Genomic DNA, 25718 nt, shown 5'->3' on the forward strand with positions numbered 1-25718 from the left:
TCTGCCTGGGCCCACTAATATCATATATATTACATAAATATCGAAAAAACATGCTTTTTAAAACAGCGCCATCTGTTGGACGTAAAAGCAACACCAATGATTGTTTCTCTATCTGCACAGACAGACTGCGCCCCAGCAACGCGTGGCGGGGTACAGCTAGTTTCAAGTACCTTAAGTTAAAATAGGCATTGTTTTGGAAAGCAGGTTACAAATGGACATATTATGCAAATATTCAAATTTTGAACGCAAATGTAACAGCTTTTTAAATCATCCTGTACCTACAGAGTAGTTTAGCACAGGGCTGGCTCTACAGTCTATCAGTTCACTCCGGGCTCCAAATTACCAGGGCGTAAAGGCGCTGTAAATACCAAATACCTTACAGTCCTTCCTTACACATTGCCCTTGAGATTATTTGTCATAAAGACGGCGCTACACAAAAATACAAATCTACCGAAAATTATATTTGATTACAGTTATACACCCTTGCAAAGGGTGCTAAAATTTTTCTCACGCGAGGCGCCGTTCGGCTCAGAGCTGGCCAGAGCTTAGAAGTTTCATCAACAAGTAGAGAAGGGAAAGAGATAGGAAAGAAGAAGTTTGAAAAGTACGTGGATATTCAGATCTTGTCACCAATCATGGCTAAAGCCATATAAAAAAATGTTACCATCCTGAACGGTCGTCTTTCATCAGGGAGTGCCTATCACTCAATTTGTGGATATAAATATGAATATTTATTTTTAAAATGTATATTAAGGCGATGCCATACGTAGTAATGCAAAATCATGTGTTTTTGGTTTGAAAATTTGGTCGCCTAGAAATGTTTCAGATGCTTTAATTAAATATTGCGAGTAGAATACATCTTGGCCTATGAAATAATCGAGTATTTTTTAGATAAGTCTTTTTATAAGCCCAGAAAAAAATAATGTAAAGGCCTATGAAAAATCTCCTACTTACAAACCCATTTTCGGTTATGATTTTATTGTATAATGTGAAAAATTGAGTTATTTATAAAATGATCGGAAAAAAATTAAATATTTATGCCTGAACATCCACAAAATAAAATAAAAGGCACTTTTTGGCCATGTTTTTTTCTTGCATAAATCAAAACAGGCGGATGGTGTTAAGCGGGAATTTAAACCTTGTCGCCATTTACGAAAGGGTTGTTATTGATAGCGGCTCAATTTAAAATATTACACGACGTAGTGCATCGCCTTAAGTTTCAAATTGATGAATCGATTTTGTCACCGTAATAAAAAATTCCATGACCAGTTTCCCGCCACAAAACAAAACCAAGAAAAACACCAAAGAAACCGCAAACAAACAACGCGTAATTGCGAAAAATCCCGCCACCTGACTGGTCCAGTTTCCAGGCAGACACCTACATCCTGAGGGTGACCAAAGACAATATTATCAATACCAACCAACAACAATAGACAACAACAAACTACAACGAAAAAAGCGCGACACATCGCCCATGACGCGGCCATCTTTAAACCATTAACGGAGGGGGAAGAAGAATACAAGACTTAACATTCAACCAACCACGATATAATTTAGCGAAGCTAGAGGGAATAAGCTCGCGCAAACTTCAGTCACTAAATAGCCATCAGTGGCCGTGGTCAACTGTTAGACAGTGGGGCCAACTTGACGGGTTCATTTAATTTTGTTTAAATCTTTCCCTCTGAAAGATAACGTTGTTCTATTCAAATATTTGTACTAATATTGAATAGAATAATAAATCATTATTAGTGCGAATTTCCGTGGTGATTTTTGTGTGGTGTTTGGTTTGGGGTGGCATTCAATTGTGCAGTGCAGAATTTATTAATTACTGAAAGGGTGAGTTTTTTTATTTTTTTTTAATTACACTGATTTGCGATGCATTTTTATGAATTAATATATTTTTATAAGTGAAAGTGATATTTTAAGGTAGCACGTTTTAATCAAAGATTGGTTGATATTTATTTTAAACGTTTATTTATTGCGATAAGAAATCTTTATTATATTGTATACGGTGTCTGGAAAATCATAGTACCAGCCAAGTGTTAACTTTTGTTATTCGTCTTAATAATAACACAAAATTAAAGCCTTTCATTAAAAATGTTTTATTTAATTTATAACATTATTTATATGTTTTAAATATAATATATTGTCAAAATATAATAGAATTCATAACTATTTCTTTTTGTTTTTCATAACCTTTGAGAAAGCATTTGGCCCATGCTCTGCGCTTTGTCTCACCTAACATTATATTTCTACATCCCTTTTGAATTTTGTAAACACAGTTTTATATTGGAAATTTAACCCTCGATAAAATAATTGGACATCAAAACAACCAATCAATAATACTCCTTATGTAAATGACGATAAGGCTTAAATTCAATTAAAAACATCGCCAAAAATTGTGCTTGTGTGTTTTTTATAAGTTCAGGCAAAAAATATTTAAATCATTTAAGATCATTTTCTACTTAATTTTTTACATTATATAATAAAATCTAAACCGAAAATTGTTTCGTAAGAAGGAGATTTAAAACTTTAGCTTTATCAATTTATTTATTTATGAACGGGTCATGTCCAATTATTACACAGTACATATTACACGAAGTTAATACAAGCTTACAATATGGGATAGTTAAAAAATACAGTTATGACCAAAATAGGGCACAAAAACAATAATGATAATGCCAATCAATACAAGAGCAAGGTTTTGGTTGAGTACATAATAATACTTTAAAGCAATTTTTATATGCTTGATAGCTTATATGAATAAATATATATCAAAAACATAATCAACTGCTTACAGGTCAATATGTGTTCTACTCGCAGTATTTAATAAAAGCATATAAATATATAATATTTCCAAGCTAACAAATTTACAAACTTAAAGCAGGCAATTTCTACGTAGTGCTTGGCGTTAACAATAAAACTTTTTGTCTAAAAGAAATAAGATAGAACGAACTTTATAAGGACTTGTCAGTTTGTGATAGATATAGCACAACATGACTCATCGGCTTTTGACGTTTCGTGACAAATACAGCACTACGTGAGCGGAGTGGTTTCGTACTGTGGGGTTACTTCGATATCTTGTCTTCTAATAATTAATTTACTGAATGTATTTTAAATATTTCTTTACTAATCAATTGAATTAAATTATAAATTACGCCAATTACACTTCTTTGCTGGCTCGATTATAATTTATAGAAGTCCTTAAGAGTATCTTATTAAATTCTTGTGAATATAATGCATTTTTATGCATGCGTAAATTACTCAAATATGCAGTGCTAAGTATAGACGTATCAACAACTAGTTGAAAATCGCCTACAAGGCTACAGATATCAATTATTACTCTATAGGACAATTAATCATTATTGTTAACAACAATTTACACTGTATTACATTGTTTTTAATGACTATATGTAATTGATCGATTAAACTAAGTTTGCTAAACGTCGAGACTGAAGATTGAACTCTACATAACATTGCTTGAAATGGCAATAGTAGTTACTAGTGATCAAATCTGAAAGCCAGGCACTTTATCGTGTAGGTACGTATCGGGATTCATTATATTTTATTTATTTATTCATTTTTATTAAGGCGATGCACTACGTCGTGTAATATTTGAAATTGAGCCGCTATCAATAACAACCCTTAGGTAGATGGCGATAAGGTTTAAATTCCCGCTTAACACCACCCCTCCTGTTTTGATTTATGCAAGAAAAAAACATGGCTAAAAGTGCCTTTTATTTTATTTTGTGGATGTTCAGGCATAAATATTTAATTTAAAAACTTAATTTTCCACATTATACAATAAAATCATAACCGAAAATGGTTTCGTACGTTGGAGATTTTGAACTTTAAAGCAGTTTTCATAGGCCTTTACGTTATTTTTTTCTGGGCTTATAAAAAGACTCAAATCTAAAAAATACTCGATTATTTCAAAGGCCAGGATGTATTCTACTCGCAGTACTTAATTAAAGCATCTGAAACATTTTTAGGCGACCAAATTTTCAAACCAAAAACACATGATTTTGCATTACTACGTATGGCATCGCCTTAATTACATTTACATTGGTGATGTGCTTTGCCTATCTCACCAGGAACTCCTGTGTTGGAAGCAAGCGCAGTTTATAAAAATAATAACATAATTCATATTACATCTGTCTATATATATACAAATTTAAGCGTTGTTTGTATATACCTATATTATATAGATGTCACCTGCGACAGGTAAAAACATTTTTTTTTTAAAGCGCCATCTGTTGGACGTAAAACTAACATTCGCTATTGTTTCTCTATCTGCACAGACATACTGAGCCACAGCAATGCGTGGCGGGGTACAGCTAGTTTAAAATAAAAGATAATCAACATCTTCCCATAGAATTACACACTTAATAAAATCGTGGTTTTAATGTTCCTAGCTTATGATCGAAGACATGGTGTTTTTCATGCGAATACCGCAGAAGAGTCCCAATTGCTCCCAACCGTCTGTAGCAAGTTTGACTATGGCATCTCGAATCGGGGAATGTTGTGAGACTGAACCTGGCTATTCAGATCTGGTCACCAAACACTGCTAAAGACGTTCCATTTCTCTATGGTGGTCTCATACCAGGGTGATACTGAGGATATCTTTCACTCTGGAACGTAAATGTAATGTGAAATAAAATTTACTTGCGCACGCCGTAATTTGAACCCGCGATCTTCAGATTGCTAGTCGAGAGCCTTGCCCTTAGACCAAGGAAGCCGTCCTACAATTTTTGGCATGTGTAGGTACGTACGTCTTCAGAAATGTTATAAAATTCTATAAAAGTATTAAATCAATATGTTTTTATAAGTAGGTTAAACGTTTATATAAATATTAAATAATTCAAAGGCTGTTTTAATTATTAATTATAATAATAGTAAAGGGGTTTATGTCTTTGCAGACATTTTCTATTGTATTAAATGAAAAACACTGTCGAGTGTAGAGGCCTTGCTTTCGCAATATCGGTTAAACTTGAACCGGCCGTTGAGCCAAGGTATTTCAGAAGTGTGAACTGCGGTTAAATGTAACCTCAGGTTGAAAAACCGGAGCACGTTAATTATCAGAGCAAGGCGGATATCAGATATGGGGCTAGTTTTTCACTTTAATTTTAGATCATTATTTATAAAAAAAACAATATTTACAAATATCATCAGTTTGATGGCCACCAAATAAACGATCAGCGCCATTTTGAATTTTTTCATTGAACTTTTATTGTTTAACGATGATACCGGTCCATTTTCACCTCACTCTTCTCCCTTCTCCTTCCAATTAATTCAATGTTTGCTATTATTTTTCATTCGACAATTATTACTTATTACACTTTCTTCACCTGAAAACCACCAACTTTATTTCGAAAAGGCTTTTTAGTGGTGAATCCATAGAATTTGTATGGGTTGATTGTTATCGATTAAAATAATTTGTTATTCTTTTGATATGCATTAAAACCTCATCTTATAAATATTAGTTTATACGAGGCGTATCCAGAAAGTAAGTGTACTGAATTTTTGTAGGTTACAAATTTTTATATTGAAACATAAAAATTATATGGTAACCGTAGTACATATGTAAGCTATTTTTCGACATAGTCGCCATTCCTCTCAATGTAGGTGGTGAAGCGGGGTATCAACTTTTTGATGCCTTCCTCGAAGTAGTTTCCCGCCAACCCCTTCGTCCACTTCTCCACCTCCCCCTTTACCTCCTCGTCGGTTGAAAACCTTTTTCCACACATGTACAGCTTCAGGGAGGTAAAGAGATAAAAATCTGAAGGTGCTAAGTCAGGGGAATGCGCGGGGTGGTTTAGGACATCCCATTTAACCTTTCCGGGAGTAAGTTTCGTGATACTGGCCGTGCTCCCGGGAGTGAGTTTTTTTTTTTTAAATAAAAAAAATATTTTTTTGATTAAATGTATGCATAATGATAGTATCAATGACCCAAAAATGGTTAAAAAAATCTTACTCACCATTTTCAGATTTTATAGCAAAAAAACCGGGATTGTTTTTTAGGAGTCACAAACCATTGGCACAGGAACAAAACGGTAAAAAAATGTATGCAACACAATTATTTTCACTTAGCACTATTATTGGAAAGTATATGGAGAAAATTTTAAACTATCTACATAAATTAGTATTTAATTAATACTGTTTTTTTTTGTATGGAAATCTATGAAACACGGATGTACACAAAGAGCAACGTCACACTCATAGCACATGTATCTTGTCTCTTTTCTTTGAGGTTTCCTTATTCATCAGAAGAGGAATCATCGGAGAATAATGTCAGGTCATCGATGGTTTCGATATTTTCGTCTTCATTGTCACTGTTCATCAAAATATCAGTGATTTCATCATCTCGTAAATCCATCTTGAGTAGGTTTTTGAAGATTTTAATAGTATGATTTCGTTAGAAAAATCACTACAAATTAATATAACTTCTCGCTGAGAAACACAAATAACAATGAAAAAAGATTAAACACGTCGATCAAAATGCTTGAAAATTCACAAAACCACAAAAAAGTTATTTTAATACTGTTTTACACGAGGATACGTCACAAGAAAGGTTAGAGGTTGTAGGTTTTTGAAGATTTAAATAGTATGATTTCGTTAAGAAAAATCACCACAAATTAATATAATTTCTCGCTGACAAATATAAATAACAAGGAAAAAAGGTTAAACACGTCGATCAGAATGCTTAAAAATTCACAAAACACACACAACGTCACAAGAAAGGTTAGAAGTTTCAAAACTATAAAAATTATGTGTTGACACAATGCCATGCACTTCGCTATGAACTCATAATCTCACTAAAAACACAAAACACATTAAATTTAAACTGTATTGCCTAGATATACCAACAAATTATTAAAAATCCGCGAGCAAATCATCAAAACACGTGCGCGCCGAAATCAACAGTTGCAGATTTCTGTTTACGTTCGAATTTGTATGTGTGACGTCATCAAAAATGAATAACTGCCTATATCTCTGTCGATAATGAAGTTAAGTGTTTTAAAATGGTGTAAAGTTGTAGGAATAGGTCCACAGATGGCAGTACGATGCACATTTACAGCAAAGTGGCGCCAAATTTTAGTTTGCGATGCTTGACGTGAATGGCCGTCCATACTCCTTTGGCGCAAGCGCACGTTGACGTTCAATTCCGTCCATACTCCCGGACAGGTTAAACGAAGCAAGCAGTTCCTTCGTTGCGTTGGCCGTGTGTGGTCCGGCATTGTCGTGCAGCAGGCTGACTCCCTTTGTCAGCGTGCCTCTCCTCTTGTTTTGAATCGCCTTCCGCAATTTTTTTAGGGTCTCACAGTATCTTGCAGAGTTGATGGTCTCCCCTTGAGGCAGATATTCAATCAAAATTATGCCTTGACAGTCCCAAAACACGGATGCCATAATTTTCTTGGCTGAAATTGTGGTTTTGAACTTTTTGGTGGAGGGTGAAGAAGTGAGAACCATTTTTAAACTCGCGATACCACGTGTACGTACTCGTACGATTCATAGCTTTATCACCATATGCAGTTTTCACCAAATTATAAACCTCAAACGGAAGTTTTCCTTTCCAAACGAGATAACGGATGAGGCCGCGTATTTCGCACTTGGCGGGAGATTGGATTGACATTTTTCACGAAACGTGTTGTTGCGTCGACACTTCTCAACTTACTGACCTTGAACCGGTCTCGTTGCGGAGGGGAAGAGTCAGGCTACACGTAAGTGTAACTAATATGTCGAAAATAAAATTCATTCGGTCGTGAGAGCCTCAGTACACTTACTTTCTGGATACGCCTCGTATTTAAAAAAATAATACTCCAAATATGGTCAGGAATCGCTGATTAAAATCCTTCGGGTATCTGCTGTTACACCCTGTATAGGAAGGAGTAGGTGACCAGAAATTTTGTAATTATCTTCAAGGTTTTCCAATAAGAGTGTTATTTTGAATAGCCCGCTATTTCGGTAGATGTTACTTCTGAAGCTGTAATTTTTTGACATTTGACAAGTAGAAACTATGCAATTAATAAAAATGGAACGATACACGCTTCAACAACGCATTAAAATTATTTAAAATCACTTGAGTGAATCAAATGCAAATCATCTTGAGTGATGAGGCCCATTTCCACCTCGGTGGCTTTGTCAACAAGCAAAATTGTCGCATCTGGGGCTCGGAAAACCCAAGAGTTATTGTTGAAAAGCCTCTCTATCCTCAATGTGTGACTGTTTGGTGCGGTTTATGGTCCGGCGGATTCATTGGACCTTACTTTTTCTAAAATGAGGCTGGAGCAACAATTACGGTGAATAGATTACACTATCGAGAGATGATTAATGATTTTTTATGGCCGGAATTTAATGGTATTGATCTGGACAATGTTTACTTTCAACAAGACGGCGCTACGTGCCACACAAGCAACGAAACCATTGATCTTTTACGATTGAATATCAAAATAACACCTCTAATTGGAAAACCCTGTATTTTACTTACCCCAGTGAAATTTTTAAACATTTAGCTATTTTTATATTATAAAATTCATTTAATACTAAACTCCGATTGAAAAAGTTGACCATTTGTCGATCTCAGCACAATGCAGAATAATGATTGACCTTACGAATAAATAATGTGACTTATATAAAGGCTCTAATTAAGAAATACGCTCAGAAAACTAAAGCGGAACTTGGACACACCCGACAAAAGAGGTTGTAAACCTTTTGTTTTTATTTAATTATAAATATTCACTTTAAATTTTTATTGAATTTAAAGTTCATTTTTTTATTTATTTATTTTGCTGAAATAGTATAATGTAAAAACCAAAATATTGCATTAATTTGTAGCATAATTTCCTCATCGCTCGATTAATTTAATAGTCCATTCTCTTTAAAATTGGGCAACTTACATAAATTGCATTTTCACGTAAATATGTGTCAAAGCTGACGTGACGTCTCGTCCTCTACGTCTAAAAAATGAACTATTCTGTGGCCGGTCAAGGTTTGAGCGGCACATTTAGTACGCTTAAATTTGAGCGAGGAATGTAGTACACAGTGAGGATACGGACTGACTGATATATCGGGCTATGCCGATATCACACGAGGACAATACAATAATGATTTGTCCCAGCTCAGGACTCATTGTCCTAGCGTAAACAGTAGTTTGGAAGATAGGACAATTAACCGAGACACTGTCCCAGAGATAGATAGGCAAGATATCTCCGCAGGATAGTGACTTACCCCCACGACCGAAGCTGCCCCCTTTGTCCGCGACAAACGCGTTTTGACAAGACAATAGCCAGTCGCTCCGAGCGTATATATCTCGGCTCTCTGCGCTGGGATCTCGCATTTCGGATAAAAATGTCACGAAAATGGGACACTACAATACATCTTCGTATAAAAGACCAATAGAAATATAATATTTTTCGTGAACTCACTCGTAACGCGCGTTGGTTGTATCCATGTTGATAACGTCCCGCATTTGAATTACGATAGAATTGTTGTATTGTCCCATTTTCCTGCCCTGCGTGTTCTAGGCTGTTCACGGAGCAAGGACGGGACACTGTTGTATTGTCTTCTTTATTGTTCTCGTGTGATTCCGGCATAAAAAAATACACTTCTACCTTCTAATAATACAGGTAGGTAAAACTTGTATGAACATTCCGAGTTGTCCAATACATTTCTTGCTAACATTAACATGTTTCAAAATGCATAAGTTTTTACTATAAAACTAGCGTTCAAAGTTTACAGTTCTGTTTTAAAATAAGTACATGTATCTAATAATCATAATAAGCTGTGTAGTAATTATACTATAATTGTCATGTCACCAAGTAATCACTGACGAGTGACGGATGTGCCATGACGAATATCGTGATAGATTTATGAATCGGGTGACAAAATTAATGGTAAATTTGAATGGTTGGCGGTTGGAAATATGTATAAAACGATATACTTAAGCCAGTAGTGACGTAAATTTAATGAATTCCCATTAAATTCAAAACACCTACTCTGATTCACCGTCACTAAAATCAAACCAGTTTTATAATTGATCGTGAAACAAACAAACAAACATTGATATCAATAACAGAAAAAAACAAATGATAAAAAACGTATTAATAATTTTCCCGGTTAAGTCTTACAAAAGTGTGGTTTCTCTAAAATTAATTTGGGTTTCCATCAGCTATTTTTTAAATGTGAATATGAATACTGCGGTATGTTGTGAAGCTGAAGATAGTGGGGAGGGGAAGGAGATGGGCAGAGGATTGGATGAATACCTGGCTATTCAGATGTGGTCACCAAACACATAATTTCAAGCAACGTTTCAATCTGAATGTTGGTCTTACACTAGGGCAATACTAAGAGTACCTTACACTCTGGAACGTACCCGGAGTATTATATAATATAAATGAATGAATTGTGGAACAACACAAGTTAATTAAATTAATTTGTGTACGCCAGGATTTGAACCCGCGACCTCCGAGTCTCTAGTCGAATTCGTTACCACTCGACTACGGAGGACCTAAGATTATTGTCTCTTCTTCTAAATTAATTAACAATTTCTAAATTAATTTTGACTTTCTATATATATATATACCTAAGATAATCGAAATTCAAACCATTAATTTATAGTTTTGAGAGTTTGAAATTATTAAAATCTTCAAAATTGAAAAAGTTTTTATAAAAATATTTCAACGTCATTGTTTCCATGTGTCGAATGATAGTGCTTGTGGTCGATTACGCCAAACAAACTGAAATGTATAATAGTCGCACCATAAATCAACTTCTATAGATTGATATCATCGGGCTTCTTGTATGAAAAAAATTTGTCCTTAAAACCATAGAAATTGCCAATATATAGATAGTAAAAATCTCTACTCATTATACTATACACCAATGACTTTGAAAGTTTATTCCATAGATTTTCAGAGTTTTTCATTGGTGGATATAGTTAGGCAAACATATGACGTCACAATATTTCGGTTCCAATTTTCGATCGGAGTTATACCCCCCTGAGATCCACATAAATATTTATGATAATTTAATTATCTATATGTGTAGGAATGAAATAAGGTATGAAAGAAGGAAAAAATTGATACCAATCACTCATCAAGAACAGCATAGAACATAATATAATAGTTTGTTCAAGCACAACACAATCACAAAAGTTCCACCGCGAAACCACGAGTATAACTGTGTAATAACTGTGGCTACAATTCAACGATAATGTATTATGCACTTTCAATATTGTTTTATTCCTTCTTTTCAAAGATTAAACACACGAACTTGCTTCCAATAGTTCAATCCTTCTTATGTCTTTTCCAAAACAAATGCATTCGAAATTTGCAAAGTGTTCTTGTCACTGTTCTAAATTTCAAATCTTTTTCCAGCAAGGTGATGGTTGGAGGTAGGTAGGAACTGGATAAATAATATTCCCGTAGGAACTGTGGATATTGTTATTTCAAAACCGTACATTAGTTTTAGAATTGTGCACAATAAAAAAATTAGAGCCTTGACTTTTGCTAAGGGTAAGTTTAAACTTATCGCAGGGATCGCTCAGTTTAGATAATTAGTGAAATTGGCCATTCGTGTTGATAAACGAGATTGGCAGGTGTGAAGTTAAGCATTATATAACACTGTTGTATAAGAGTGTATTACAGTAATGACTTTTTTTTTGAAAGTGTAAGTTAGGTCATTCATTTCTCAACAGAAGTCATTATTGAATTCGTAATATCTAAATACAAATTAATGAGAAACGTCTTTCGAAATATAATTTTAGTTTCACTGCATTACACTATTAGGAAGCAATTACGATATTATCTACTTGTAGTGCTTTAAATTATATACTTATACTATGTAATATAAAGCACTTGTTGGCGGTGTCCCGGAATATAGCACGTCCCTTCTAAACAAAACCATATTCTAGAAAAACAAATAGCACAAAAGAGGTTTATGAATTACCTATACATGAGGGAATATACATACTATCCATTCTTGATCCATCCTTGTTCTTAAGATCCCGCAATTATTTCGCGTTATTGAATATGTTATAGGCATGAAAAAATTCACAGTGTATCTTTAAATGCAACTAAAGCATTTTTCGAGAGATTTTTTCTCTAATTCAAACGAGTCGTGTTTTATTAAATATTTTCATCATTTTCGCTTAATTATTATCATTTTTTAATATTAGCGCGCTCAGAATCCACAAGTGAAACATAGCGGGTTTTGGTGAACCATTTGCCTTCAACACACTTTCCGTTTTCTTATTTCCTCACATTGAAGTGAAGACAAAATTAATATTCAATATTGAATGAAAAATGGCGTCACGTTCAAAAATATACATGAACAAAATGATGTTACAGTGTATTATAATGTATACGCTTATATGTATTAAAACATATACATATACATAGATCTAATAAATAACGTTCGTTGTCTGACCCCAAAACTTTGGTAAAACCATCGGTTATTCTAATGTTACTTTCACCATATTAGTAATCTATAGAAATTCTTCTCAGAATTTAACCAATTGGTTAAAAGTAATAATAATGAGAATGAATTATAATTATCACGTTTTCCCTCATATTAATGCTGTTTTGGAACAAGATTTACCTACGTACTTCACCTCAATATTAAACAAGTTTATTAAATTACTAGTGCAAAAAGGTAATTAGAATAAGAGAGGTGATCTCTTGAAAATTAACGAAATCTGTCAAAAATTTTAACACACGAAATACAAATTTTAAATGGAAAACTATAAATTAATTATTTATTCCATTAAAATTATTTTATGATCACACGTTCTAGGTGCTGAACTATTATTCAAACGATCAGTTCCAATTTTGAAAATGACACTTAAATTCAAAGCAAATATGAATTTCTTGAATAACGCACATCACAGACAACCGAAATTGGAATACCAATTTGTCACAAAGCATTACGTATTTTAACGCCAAATATGGTGGCAGACATAAATTTTATATAATCTGCCTAATTCTGTCCATAATAATAAAGCAATTACTAAAATAATGTAATGTACTCCAATCTCTTTAGTTGCAAATCCTCAAAAAAAGGTATGGTTTGTTCCATATCCGGATTCAAACCAAAACATTACTAATAATTCGCCATTTTATTCCCTATATTCTTTCGTTTTGTTTTGTTCCACATCCTTTTAACCAATGACTCGTCCGCCTGGAACAATGTGGAAGAAGAACAAAGCAATACTCAGTTATTGTTGGTTTGTTCTACATCCGTAATTTGTTCAAATGCAAAATAGTGTGGCATTTTGTGGATATAGAATACAAAATCAGAACGGCGTGTGAATGCCATGAAAAATAGCATTTAAAAGGTGTATTGATGAAAATAATGACATCCTTGTAGAAAATATCTTTCAAAACAAATCGCTTATGCAATTTTTGGTATATTATGCCAAGTTTGAAAAAACGTTTTGAGTGATCGCTTGCCATAATGTGCCAAATTTATAGAATCTAAATATATGGGATAAACGATGAAATCTAGGTGGACTCATTAATATATTGAGGAATGGTATTAATTAAATAATATGTTAAATTTTTGTTATTTGTTTTTGGGGTGTTATGCCGTGTTGCCCTAACTCCGGCTAAATAAGGAGTTTGGCTAAAGGAGTTAGCGCAACACGGCATAACACCCCAAAAACAAATAACAAAAATACTTTTGGCCGTGAAAATCTTAAATCGTATTTAATATGGTATATATATATATATATTTATGACACCAATCGCTCGAAACATGTTAATATGTAATGCTTGTTTCCCATAACATACTAAAATCATAACAATAATTCGATGATTCTTTTTGAAAATAACAAATGGCGCCACTTCCAACTACAGCAATCAAAACTGTACAGGCATTCATAAACTAATACTATCCGATATTTCCATGATTTGTATAACACCATTTTTGATAAAAATGATAAAAAAGGGAGCTGCAAAATAATTCGATGATTCTTTTTGAAAATAACAGATGGCGCCACTTCCAACTACAGCAATCAAAACTGTACAGGCATTCATAAACTAATAATATCAGATAATTCCATGATTTGTATAACGCCATTTTTGATAAAAATGATAAAAAAGGGAGCTGCAAAATAAGATAATTTTCTACAATGCTCTATCTTATTACTAACCATAGACAAGACAAACTGTTATCAGCTTATGGTTAACAGATCGCATCCACCGGATCGTCGATCACTGATACAAAACTATATGTACATTTAACCAATGAACGCGATGCTGCGTTAGAATGTACATATATTATTATTTATTTGTATGGTGGCCTGCAGAACAAACTGATATTCTGGTTATAAAAGTAGTTGTATCGTATCTAATTAATTGGTGGTATATAATGTTTACCTCTGACCTTGAACCTTAAGGTTTGTAAAAGGATTTGTATAGTGGGACTTTGAAATAAAATTACCGGTCATTAATTAATCGAGAGGTGCTAAGTGGTTATTTCACCGTCAACAACGCACTAAAGAAATACTATTATGTCATTCTAATATGCTTAGCCCGTCCTCCCACTGGGTCGGTACCGGCAAGCCATCGACATAAACCGAGACCCTGTGTGATGACGACTTTAGTTTAGCATAACAGTATGATCTTTATGCCTGATATAAAAAAAATTAAAGTCAGAAAAAGCTGTGTAAATTTTACGATTGCAGAGTTCATCAATTTTACTGCTTCAGGCATCAGGCTTCACACGAACAGTTTTTCTGATTTATACCTATTTTTTTTATATGAATACCTCACAAGAGTCCTAACTGCTCCCGACCTTGTGGAGCGAGTGAGACTATGGCATCCTTAAATTGGGTATGTTGTGAGGCTGAAGGGAGTGGGATAGGAAGGATGTGGGGAAGAGGGAGGTGGGGAAGTACTTCGATATTCAGATCTGGTCATCAATCTCGGCTAAAGCCATTTCAAGCGACGTTTCAATATTGTTTATTGGTCTTACACCAGGGCGATTTTGAAAGTATAAGGATTGTATAGACTCACAAATTTTCGTGGCATCGGCTAATAATACGAAGTAACTATTTTGAAAGCACACAGACCGCCCTTGAGGTAATTTTTCAGAAAAAACGGCGCTGTGCAAGTTATCAAATTATAGTAATTATATTTTAAATAAGAGTGGTTCGAGATGCGACCCCTGAGGCACACCTGAGACGATTTTGACAACCATTGACAGATAGGGTGAGACTATGGCATCCCGAATTTTGGTATGTTGTGAGGTTGAATGTAGTGGGGAGGGGAAGGAGATGGGGAGGAGAAAGTTGGTGAAGTACCTGGCTATTCAGATTTGATGACCAAACACGACTAAAGCCATTTCAAGCAATGTTTATATTTACAAAATTGAAATTATGAAAATTTAAATTAGTAAATTGTGAAATAATACAAATTAATAAAATAAAAATCACTTACGGACATCGGGCTTTGAACCAGCGATCTCCGGATTGCTAGTCGAGAACATTTCCCCTCGATACACGGAAGTCATCTAGTAGGCAGAGAGGATGGAATGCCACGCACTCCTTGCTTTATTCATACATCGTATCATAAAAGATTACTAGGGGGTGATATAAAAATTATACGGCGTCCACAAAACTGCACGAAGTCAATAAATTAATGTTAAATTTGCATATTAAAGATCAGAATAAAAATATTATCGTGTATTGAAAGTCCTTGGAAACGATTACCTATTTGCAATTTAGTGTAGGTTTGCTCTAACCGTCGATAATACAGGTAAGATGTTGCGGCTGTATACATACTATACAATCCATAACTAGTTGTCTATGATGATATTTTTATTATAATTCGTGATCTAACGCAAATTGATTAATGCATAAAAACAATAATGATTATATTGACCTTATTCTGTTATAAAATAATGTTTATGTAAGCGTAATAATGAAAGAAAGGGTCACTTCGAGTCGGGTCATGTCAAAAGCCGGTAATGACAACAAAAAATATCTTTTTGACACTGAAGGTTCGGCATCAACTCTTGAAAGGTCAATATGCGAAACAAAACTTCTGTAACCAAGTGGGTCTTCCGACGACCCTATGATTTTTCTGTCTTATGGGCTTTTAAACTATAGAAATCCCAATTATTAATTAACTTATGTATTTCCGTAGGAATACGTAGAATATTAAAATTATATGTCAAGTATTTAAGGTAATATAAGGAGGATAGTAATTAACTTGACTGCGGGATAGTTAAAAATGGACATAAACGTCACTTAGTGATACAATAAATGATCGTTCTGTAAATTTTAAACGGGTAATACGCTACATTCAGCCTCACAATATACCCCTCCCAACGGTTGGTAGTAGTTGGGACTCTTGTGCGGTTTCACACATAAAAAAGATAAAAGTCATCAAACTGTAATCTCTTAAATTCTGTGACATACATACCAAAATTTATGTCAAAGGTGCAGCTTAAAAACAAGGTATTTTTGAACGATAAACCTAAAATTCCATCACTTATTTCATACAGAACAAAAAAATATATAAATACAGAGAGAAAATTGAGTATTGCGAATCTCTTCAAATTATTGGTAATCCGTTCAAAAACGGGATTGCAGGCCATTTCCTGATAAACTTTTAGCAAATTCCTAATAACACGTGTTTGTGTGTGTTGCATATTTTCGCCCCTCGTAATAAATAATATAATAAATCTCATGAAAAGTTTGTAAAATAGTACAAATTATCAGCCCCAAGTATATACATTAAATATTGTTGTGTGTGATTAAAAAACAGTTCGTGTTGTGGAACGGTGCCAGATGTAGGTACATATATAAACTATTATACTGCCCACAGAACTTCCAAATGAAGCAAGATCCTTCACAAGCCTCCTTTTTCTACTCCTTTCCTCGATAACTAAACACGATATTTTGATTATTTTCAGTACCAATCGATCGGTACATAACACACTTCTAGGGATTACCTGCACAGTGGTTATTGTCAATATACAGGGTGTATCGGCACGTACCCGACAAACTTTAACCAGCTATTCCTTAGCACATTTGGAGTAAAAAATGTTATGGGCACTTTGCTGTCCGGTAACATTTTTTTTTTAATAAAAAAATTATCATTCATATTTTCACCACATGTCACCACTGTTTTATCCTTTGTCACAGTTTGAAAACCCATCTGGCAATATTTTATTCGAGTTTCGTTGAATAATATACGTACGTACCTACATTGACGCGCTTTTACAATCACAACGAAATGGCATGGCACCATTCGTCTCATTTTTAACTACTATTATTTAGTGTGTATGAAAGAGCGAAGACGCTTTTTGACACACTTGCTAATAACAGCTGTTGAACACGAGAAACAATGCCAATGACAGTGACGGAGTGTGGATTTTTTTATAATTTTTTGTTTTTAATTGAAAAAAAATGTTACCGGACAGCAAAGTGCCGATAACATTTTTTACTCCAAATGTGCCAAGGAAAAGCTGGTTAAAGTTTGTCGGGTACGTGCCGATACACCCTGTATAAATAAAGCAAGTACTTGGTGTCAAGCAACAGTTGTGCGGCTGTGATTCGGAGAAACAGGGTGATCATTCGTTAGTTATTTAAAAAATGTACAACAAGATAAATTAATACAAACGGACCCAAGTTAAAGATCGATAAAAATCCCACCCGAAGGAATTTGCAATAGTAAGTGGCCTTCAGAGTTTCAGACGGCTAATAATTCTTCAAGAAAATTATTGCAATTTCATACGTCGTTAATTACAGTAATTATTTTCCAAGAATTCAACAGCCCGATCGATAAGCAATGCTTTAAAAAATTAAACAGGAAAATATATTAATTCAAAACGTAAAAAATAATACTTATTTCGTTTACGTCTTTACGTGTAGAGGTTTTGTTACACGGGAAAAGAAAAAAAATCACTGGGTAAAAATAAAGTTTTTTTTTTGCCATAGTATATTTATTTTCAATTTTCGACCTAGATTCGCCAACTCTTGGCCAGCAAGTAGCCGATTTCAAATATTTTTTTGGTTTGACTGAGGATTGAACATTCCTCCCCGGGAACTGGCTCTTAAAATGCTGTGAACTTTAAAAATTTGTCTATATATAAATTTGAAACAGATTTTTATATACGATTGAACCTTCCTCCCCGGGGACTAGGGTCAACCACGCTAACAACCGCACCAAATGCCAATCGGGTGGGACCGACATTTATTTATTTTATTTGTGTACAAAAAATTTTACAACATTTAAAGATATTTTATCTAAATAATTGTAAAAGTACCATTTTCACAGTGAGAATGTAGCGCCAAAAACCTTACAAACTCATTGAATTTTCCGAAGAATATGTCGAAATTTTTATCCAATATATTTAAATATCATATCGCTCTTCCCACGGGCGAATTCGGGTACAGATTTGTACGATTCAGTCGGCAATATAATATGTTATGGTGACGTGCCCGAGAGTGAGACTCTGGGACAAATAAATTGATTTGCGCCAGAATCTCACCGTTAGAGACGAGACCATTGATTAATTGAAATAAATATTTTAGCAACGCAAAACATCTACGAGTTTCTAGAGAATGGTAGTTAGTCATACCTAGAATAAATCTCGATGGATATAAATACGGATATGTTCCATAGAGGCGTAAAAATAAAAAACGTAGGAATTTTTTATGAACTCTTTCAATGTTTAAAATATAGGATGCTTCAAATGGGGCCCAGATAATACAATTCGACTCCAGTACACTTAGCACCAGTGAGTTGTAAAGTAGCCTAATTGTTAGTGGGTTTTGAAATGAGCGTGAATTGCGAATGACAAAGCCCAGCAGTTTATATGCTCTGTTGCATAAGTCATTTGTGTGCTGGTGGAATGTCATTTTCCTGTCAAAAGTAACTCCTAGATCTTTTATTTGACTAAAGCGATGAAAAATGTTATCGTTAATTGAATATTCAAATATGATCGTCTGTTTTTCCCTTGTGAAAGAGACTACATTTCATTTAGGTGCACTGAAGATTTGGTATATCGTCTGCTTTAATTTCATTCAATTTCAGAGAAATGCGTTCATTTCCGCGTATGTATGCATAATTGCCACCAAAAGTTGATAATAAAAACATTGTCATTGAGATCGAGTTTAAGTTTGATCGGATGTCGAGTAGTGGGTTAATTTGCGCTTCCAAGATTAGCATTCATTCATACACGAAAACAAAAGGTAAATTCAAATAGATTGTTTAAAAAGCTATGATCGGACAGTTATCAAGTAGCTAAGGTCTCCATCATCGGCTCTTTCCGCCCGGCCGCCAAAACTCTGTGCGGGGAAGGCCGATTCTTGTGTGGCGTGACGGAACGACGCATGATTCGGCCAGTTTTCTTTTCTTTATAAATTGCAGTAAAGTATTTATTGATTTTAAATATGAGTGGCAGTAACATTAATGGTGTCAGTCACAGCGAAAATGAAATATCATCACAAGTAAATGCACTGCTCCCTATTAAAAATAACACTTAACCCTTTAAACTGTCTAAACATCATTGTCTACATGAGATTTGAAAAATCACCTCATCCCCTTAAATCAAATAAAAGTTATTTACATTTTCATTCATTAATTAGACTTTCTTCAATATATTTTTAAATAAAACAACTAAAAAATATGCCGCTATCTTGAATAACTCCGATCATCAAACACGTTCATCGTTTATCTTCATCTTATCCAAATAAAACATCCTAGGGATTCCTCGTTTGGTCACGCCCAATGGCTAAATGTAGGTGGGTAGGATTACACCTGGGGGAGCTGGTTTAGGTACTGCTAGATATCTACTTATCACTACCAACAATCATACGCAGTTCATACGAGCCTAGTTTAAGGCAACATCGCGTCCGAAGGTCAAGGTCTGTAAATCTAACATCACGCCTAGTATATTTTTTTACATGATGACCGCAAATAAATTAAAAATCAATGAACCCATGTACAAAACACGTTTTAATATATTGAGTCGAAATTTTTTTGTTAGATTTGTAATCAAGTTTTTTGTTACTTACGTCAGTTTTTTTTGGTAAGCAGGCAAGTATACAACAGAAATCTGTTTCAACGGCGAAAACTTTCGAACCGTTAAATCTTCCTTGTGTTCCTTGACTTCTCTCTAAACTATAAGAACAAACTTTGAAAGTTTCATCGCAATCGGATGAATATTATATACTGTTCGCAGTTCGTATGTTTTTTTAATTGCTTTGCGTTCTTCACCTGTTTTTAAAGTTGATAAACTTAATTATTATTACGCTTTGTTTTTATCAGAAGGCCTTTATAGGTAGATACCACAAAGTGGTACTTATAGGCAGAACCAAGAATGAGTCATTCTTGTAATGATCGGGTTTTAAGCAAAAAGACCTTTCTCTATTCACTTATTTACGCCAACGGGTTTTACCCAGCGAACTTGTAACGCAAAATAATAAGAAACGATAAAATTTTGTTGTTATTGATTATTATATCCCAATATAAATTAACTTAGAGTGGGCATGTTAGAAATTTTCAGATTTCATAAAAGTTTTGAGTTTTAGATACTCCCTTTAGTTGTGTGTACTGTGTGTATCAGTTCTGAATAGGCAGGCACTTCTCCAATGATCATTCCATGTCTTCCTGGGAATCTGAGATTCAATATAACATAAAGATACAATCGAAGATTTATAATACCTACACCTATATAACTTTTATCAAAGCGTAACTGAATTGTTTACTATTATATAACTTTACAATTGTAAAAGTCCTCTACAACACAGGTGAACTCCTAGCGTGGAGGACAATATGCTATACCTTTGTAATACGAATAAATTTAAGAATAAATAAAAAAAAATTAAAAACTTACAAGCAATCACCAAATTAACCCTGGGCGTGCTTGTGAGTAAAATTGACTAACTTCTTTAAATAAGAGCTCGCCAACCAAACCCTTGCCACGCTCGCTTCACTGATTAACATATCGATGGTTCACCGCTGAACGTTTGTTATATAAATAAATAGTGATCATTATTTTCAATCTTTTTCAATAAAAATATCTAAAATCATTATTGTTTTACTCATTCCCAAGAATATAACGCATCGGTAATTAATATTTCGCAATCTTTTTTCTTCTATATTCGATTTTAGATGGATACCATCTTGCACACTTGACTTTTAAAACAAGACGAAGTCATATAACGCCCGTGCAATGCAAGGAACTTCGTCTATTTCTGTGTTATTTGACATGTTCAACTACTTATGATAAAGCCAATATGCTATTGACTTGCCTATCAATGGATAATGGATAATATCAGTGGGTACAGAACACGTCAATCGGTTTAATTGTTGGCAGATGAATCATCTAAATGCGGAAAAGATCGACGATTAATTTCATTCATTCATTTAAGATATATATACAGATAACCCATTGGGCGCATTTTGCACCCGCGTTCTAAAATTAATTATAAAAACACCCTAATATTATAAAACTTCCTCCTTCTTCTGGCGCTAGTAAAAATAGATTGTTAATATTAATGTTAGTTGTATGTAAATATATATTTCATTAAGATAGTAGTTATAGACCTTAGTCGTAAGTCACTAGATATAAGTTTTAGATGTAAGTCACTAGTTTTAAGTCAGTAGTTATAGTATTAATTATTCAATAAATATATTTGAACAGCGCATTTGAGGTGATTGTTAATGAAAACGGCGCTATATAAATCAGCCAAATATTATTATTATTACTAAGATGTTTCTAAAAAATCTTAGGTGTGAGTAAAATTTACTCATGTATCCACAGTTCTAGGGTTATTTAGATAACTCATGATAGAAAACAGAGACAGAAATAGTTGTCCAATTTTCATGTTGGTAGAGCTCACTCATCGATAACACAAAGATTTCTAGCGGTATGCATAGTCAATAGATTACTTATTCAGTTTTCTAAGTATAAAGAACTTTTCAAAATATATCAAAAATTCTTCCGCAGTGCGCCACTTTATTAGACTTAATAGCATATTTCAAGGAAGTATACAAGCAACTATACTGTTTTTTTTTTAAATACAAATTATAACAGGTTACTCAGGTATGAACATTCATTTCAAGTGCGTGATAATTCAACCATGAGACTTGATCACTTCTTGAAAACAATCATTTTTTAATCGCCTTACTGAGAATTGCAAATACATTTTTAATGATTTTTTATAAAACGAGAATATTTTCCGAATATGAGAATTTAAAAAAATATATATATGACGCACCAGATTTAAAAAAATATAATCTATTTACTAAATGATTTTATAAATACTTACAGCACTTATAGTGCACGTTTTTTTGCAATTTTAAGCATCGTGTGTAATAAATAACTAATTAAGCATAGTTGTCATTATTTATCGACTATAATTTATTAATATTACATGTATTTTAACTTCGTTAAAATATGCCTAGTTAGAGGTACATCGAAACGGTGATAAAGTGGTCACAACTGAATAGAAAATACACACTAGAAATGTCTTTTATGTAGATTTGAATGGAAACTAATGCCACTGACTTAATACATTCTAGCATGTTTAGCACGTGCTCTGTCCCTCTTACACTGACTGCCTGACATCGAATATCACCTTTTCATTTGAATTTCACAATTATGATGAAACCACTTTTTAACGCCCCACACAGGAGGTCCTGAGGAAAATAATTTTCCTCAGGGCCCATGTCATCTTTAGGGATGCTGTGTGGAGGGTATCTTTTAAGGAAAGGGGTAAGAAGAAATTCTGGGAAGGAAAAGGTGATGTATCAGTATCCAGGAAAGACGGATAGATTGATAGTTGGAATGGTCAAAGGGTCTCGCCACGCAGCTCACCTCACACAATGAACCCGAGCTGCCCTGCTAGATCACTAAACGTAGCGAACCACTAAGAGTGACCCATATTCATAACAAAGCTGTTTTTTATCCAATTAATGGTTCCAAACCTGCCTCCTAAATTGTACCTAGTTTTGTATTGAAATTCTAAGGCACGATTGGCCAGACTTTTGGATCAAGAAACGCGCCCAAATCGCATTTCTAGTGTTCTTCTTTGTTCTATGATGTTCACAGACATAATGAATAATAATTGAAACATTGATTATGTATTATGTGTATCGGTTATGTAAATAATGTTCACGTAATTGCATTATGTAATAACATTTTATTTCCACGGCAATGTCATGAGCTTGACTCAGATACAATTAGCGGTAAAAATAGTTAAACGCAAAAATGAAATAATCAAAACCAGTAGCGGTTTTCTTTGTGTCTTTCTGTATAGTGAATACTCACTAACAGTTGAGAAAATAAGTCGAGCTTTCATTCGAATACGTTCTACATGATTCCATTCAAATTTACATTAAGGCGATGCCATACGTAGTAATGCAAAATCATGTGTTTTTGGTTTGAAAATTGGTCGCCTAGAAATGTTTCAGATGCTTTAATTAAATATTGCGAATAGAATACATCTTGGCCTTTGAAATAATCGAGATTTTTTTATATAAGTCTTTTTATAAGCCCAGAAAAAAATAATGTATAAGGCCTATGAAAACTTCTTTTTATAAGCCAAGAAAAAATAATGTATATGGTCTATGAAAACTGCTTTAAAGTTCAAAATCTGCTACTTACGAACCCATTTTCGGTTATGATTTTACTGTATAATGTGGCAAATTAAGTTATTTATAAAATGATCAGAAAAAAATTTAATATTTATCCCTGAACATTCACAAAATAAAATAAAAGGCACCTTTTGGCCATGTTTTTTTCTTGCATAAATCAAAACAGGCGGATGGTGTTAAGCGGGGATTTAAACGTTATCGCCATCTACGCAAGGGTTGTTATTGATAGCGGCTCAATTTAAAGTATTACACAACGTAGTGTATCGCCTTAAGGACAGCATTACAGTGTCCTTTGTCAGGGCAGATGTGTAAACAATAATTGTGGTGAAACTGTGCTTATATATGTAATCTCAACTCAAATTAGTTACACTCATTTTGTGTTTTGATTATACTCGGTTAGTAGCTGAGTAAACAAATGCGTCCGGTTTTATCTCGGCGGCTCCATCATCACACACGTAATATTTTCCCACTACAATACAGGTGATTAGTATTTTCTCCGTCAATTTTTCTGTTTTCATTTCGTTATTTTTATTTTGACTTTCTGATTCTTAATTTACGAAACACTCAATTATGTTTACCACTGCATTAATTAAGATTTTATCATAAATAATACAGCTTCTATAATTTAACTGCTCCTTGAATACCATAAATAATTCATTATCACAACATTTTACTATGCAGAATCGAGGAATTAATTTGCTTTGAAGAACTGATTTGCTCTTAAAAAAAAAACAAAACGATAAAAGCACGGATCACGTTATTCACAATGTAATATTTTATATTTTAATTTAGTGACAAAATACTTAAAAGCAACGAGATATATTTTTTTGCAACAAATGGAACGGATATCAAGAATTAACTTATACAATAACAATTATTTACTTACATATAACAATTCAAGTTTTTTAGAATCGGCGTTTAACGAAAACCTTTCAAATATTTTTTTTTAAGGACCGGTTGTTTCACAGAATTTAAACAATTAATCATTTGATGATTTTCATGTTCTGTAAAAGTTCTATTAAAGTTATGACATTGTTTCAGTTTTGTGAAACAACTGGCCATGGCCACTAATGATATAATAACAGAACTTGAATAGAATCTTCACAGAATTTGAAATCAACTTTGAAATTTGATGAATTGTTCAAATTCTGTGAAACAACCCGTCCGAAATGTCGCTGAATGGCCATTTGATGACTTTGTCAGACGTGAATTTTTGCGAAACAACTGCGCCTAACAATTGAGAAAATCGTAGTAAAAATGATAAAGACAAACCCTATCAAAGGTTAGGAACCCGACGCTTTGGACCCATCGCCCACTGAACTTCATGTTTACAATTTATTTATTTTTTAAAGGTGCCCAATATATATGTAAGTAAAAAAAATAAAAATTATCTTCATGACTCTCTGAAAAAATATGTTAAATTATTATTTACACGTGTTTCTCCGCCTTTTTAACACGAGCATTTGCTCTATAAAAAGGTGTATCACGATGTACTGTAATGTATTAAAAAGAAAACAAACTTAATGTAATGTAATAACATGTAATTGTAAATTTAATATTAAATAAAGAAAAAATAAAAAAAATAAGCTTCCTCTTATACTGAAAGCTAGTACCTACCCGAAAACACAAAAATAAGGCTATGCCTTGCTTCGTGGCCCATTTTACCAAAATGAAAAAAAGGAGTGTGAGGAGAATATATGATGCGGAAGTTAATGTAGACACCATTAAGTACTTGAGACGGGTCATTCAAGACATGAAGACACCATTAAGTACTTGGGACGGGTCATTCAAGACATGAAGACACCATTAAGTACTTGAGACGGGTCATTCGAGACATGAAGACACCCTTAAGTACTTGAGACGGGTCATTCAAGACATGAAGACACCATTAAGTACTTGAGACGGGTCATTCGAGACATGAAGACACCATTAAGTACTTGAGACGGGTCATCCAAGACATGAAGACACCATTAATTACTTGAGACGGGTCATTCGAGACATGAAGACACCATTAAGTACTTGAGACGGGTCATTCAAGACATGAAGACACCATTAAGTACATGAGACGGGTCATTCAAGAATCAGAATAACATAATATTACGTATG

General features: G+C 33.8%; 1 protein-coding gene across 1 annotated transcript in view; it reads left to right on the top strand.

The window, feature by feature from the left end:
* The first annotated feature begins 1580 nt into the window (after window positions 1–1580).
* LOC149413229 (uncharacterized) overlaps window positions 1581–25718 on the top strand; it is a 98567-nt gene continuing 74429 nt past the window's right edge. The window contains exon 1 of the mRNA XM_089645590.1: window positions 1581–1836. The gene's annotated coding sequence lies outside the window, so the exon portion shown is untranslated. The remainder of the gene's footprint in view (window positions 1837–25718) is intronic.

This window comes from Hesperophylax consimilis, chromosome 22, assembly GCF_061612785.1.
Source record: "Hesperophylax consimilis isolate HC1 chromosome 22, BYU_Hcon_1.0, whole genome shotgun sequence".
NCBI lineage: Eukaryota > Metazoa > Arthropoda > Insecta > Trichoptera > Limnephilidae > Hesperophylax > Hesperophylax consimilis.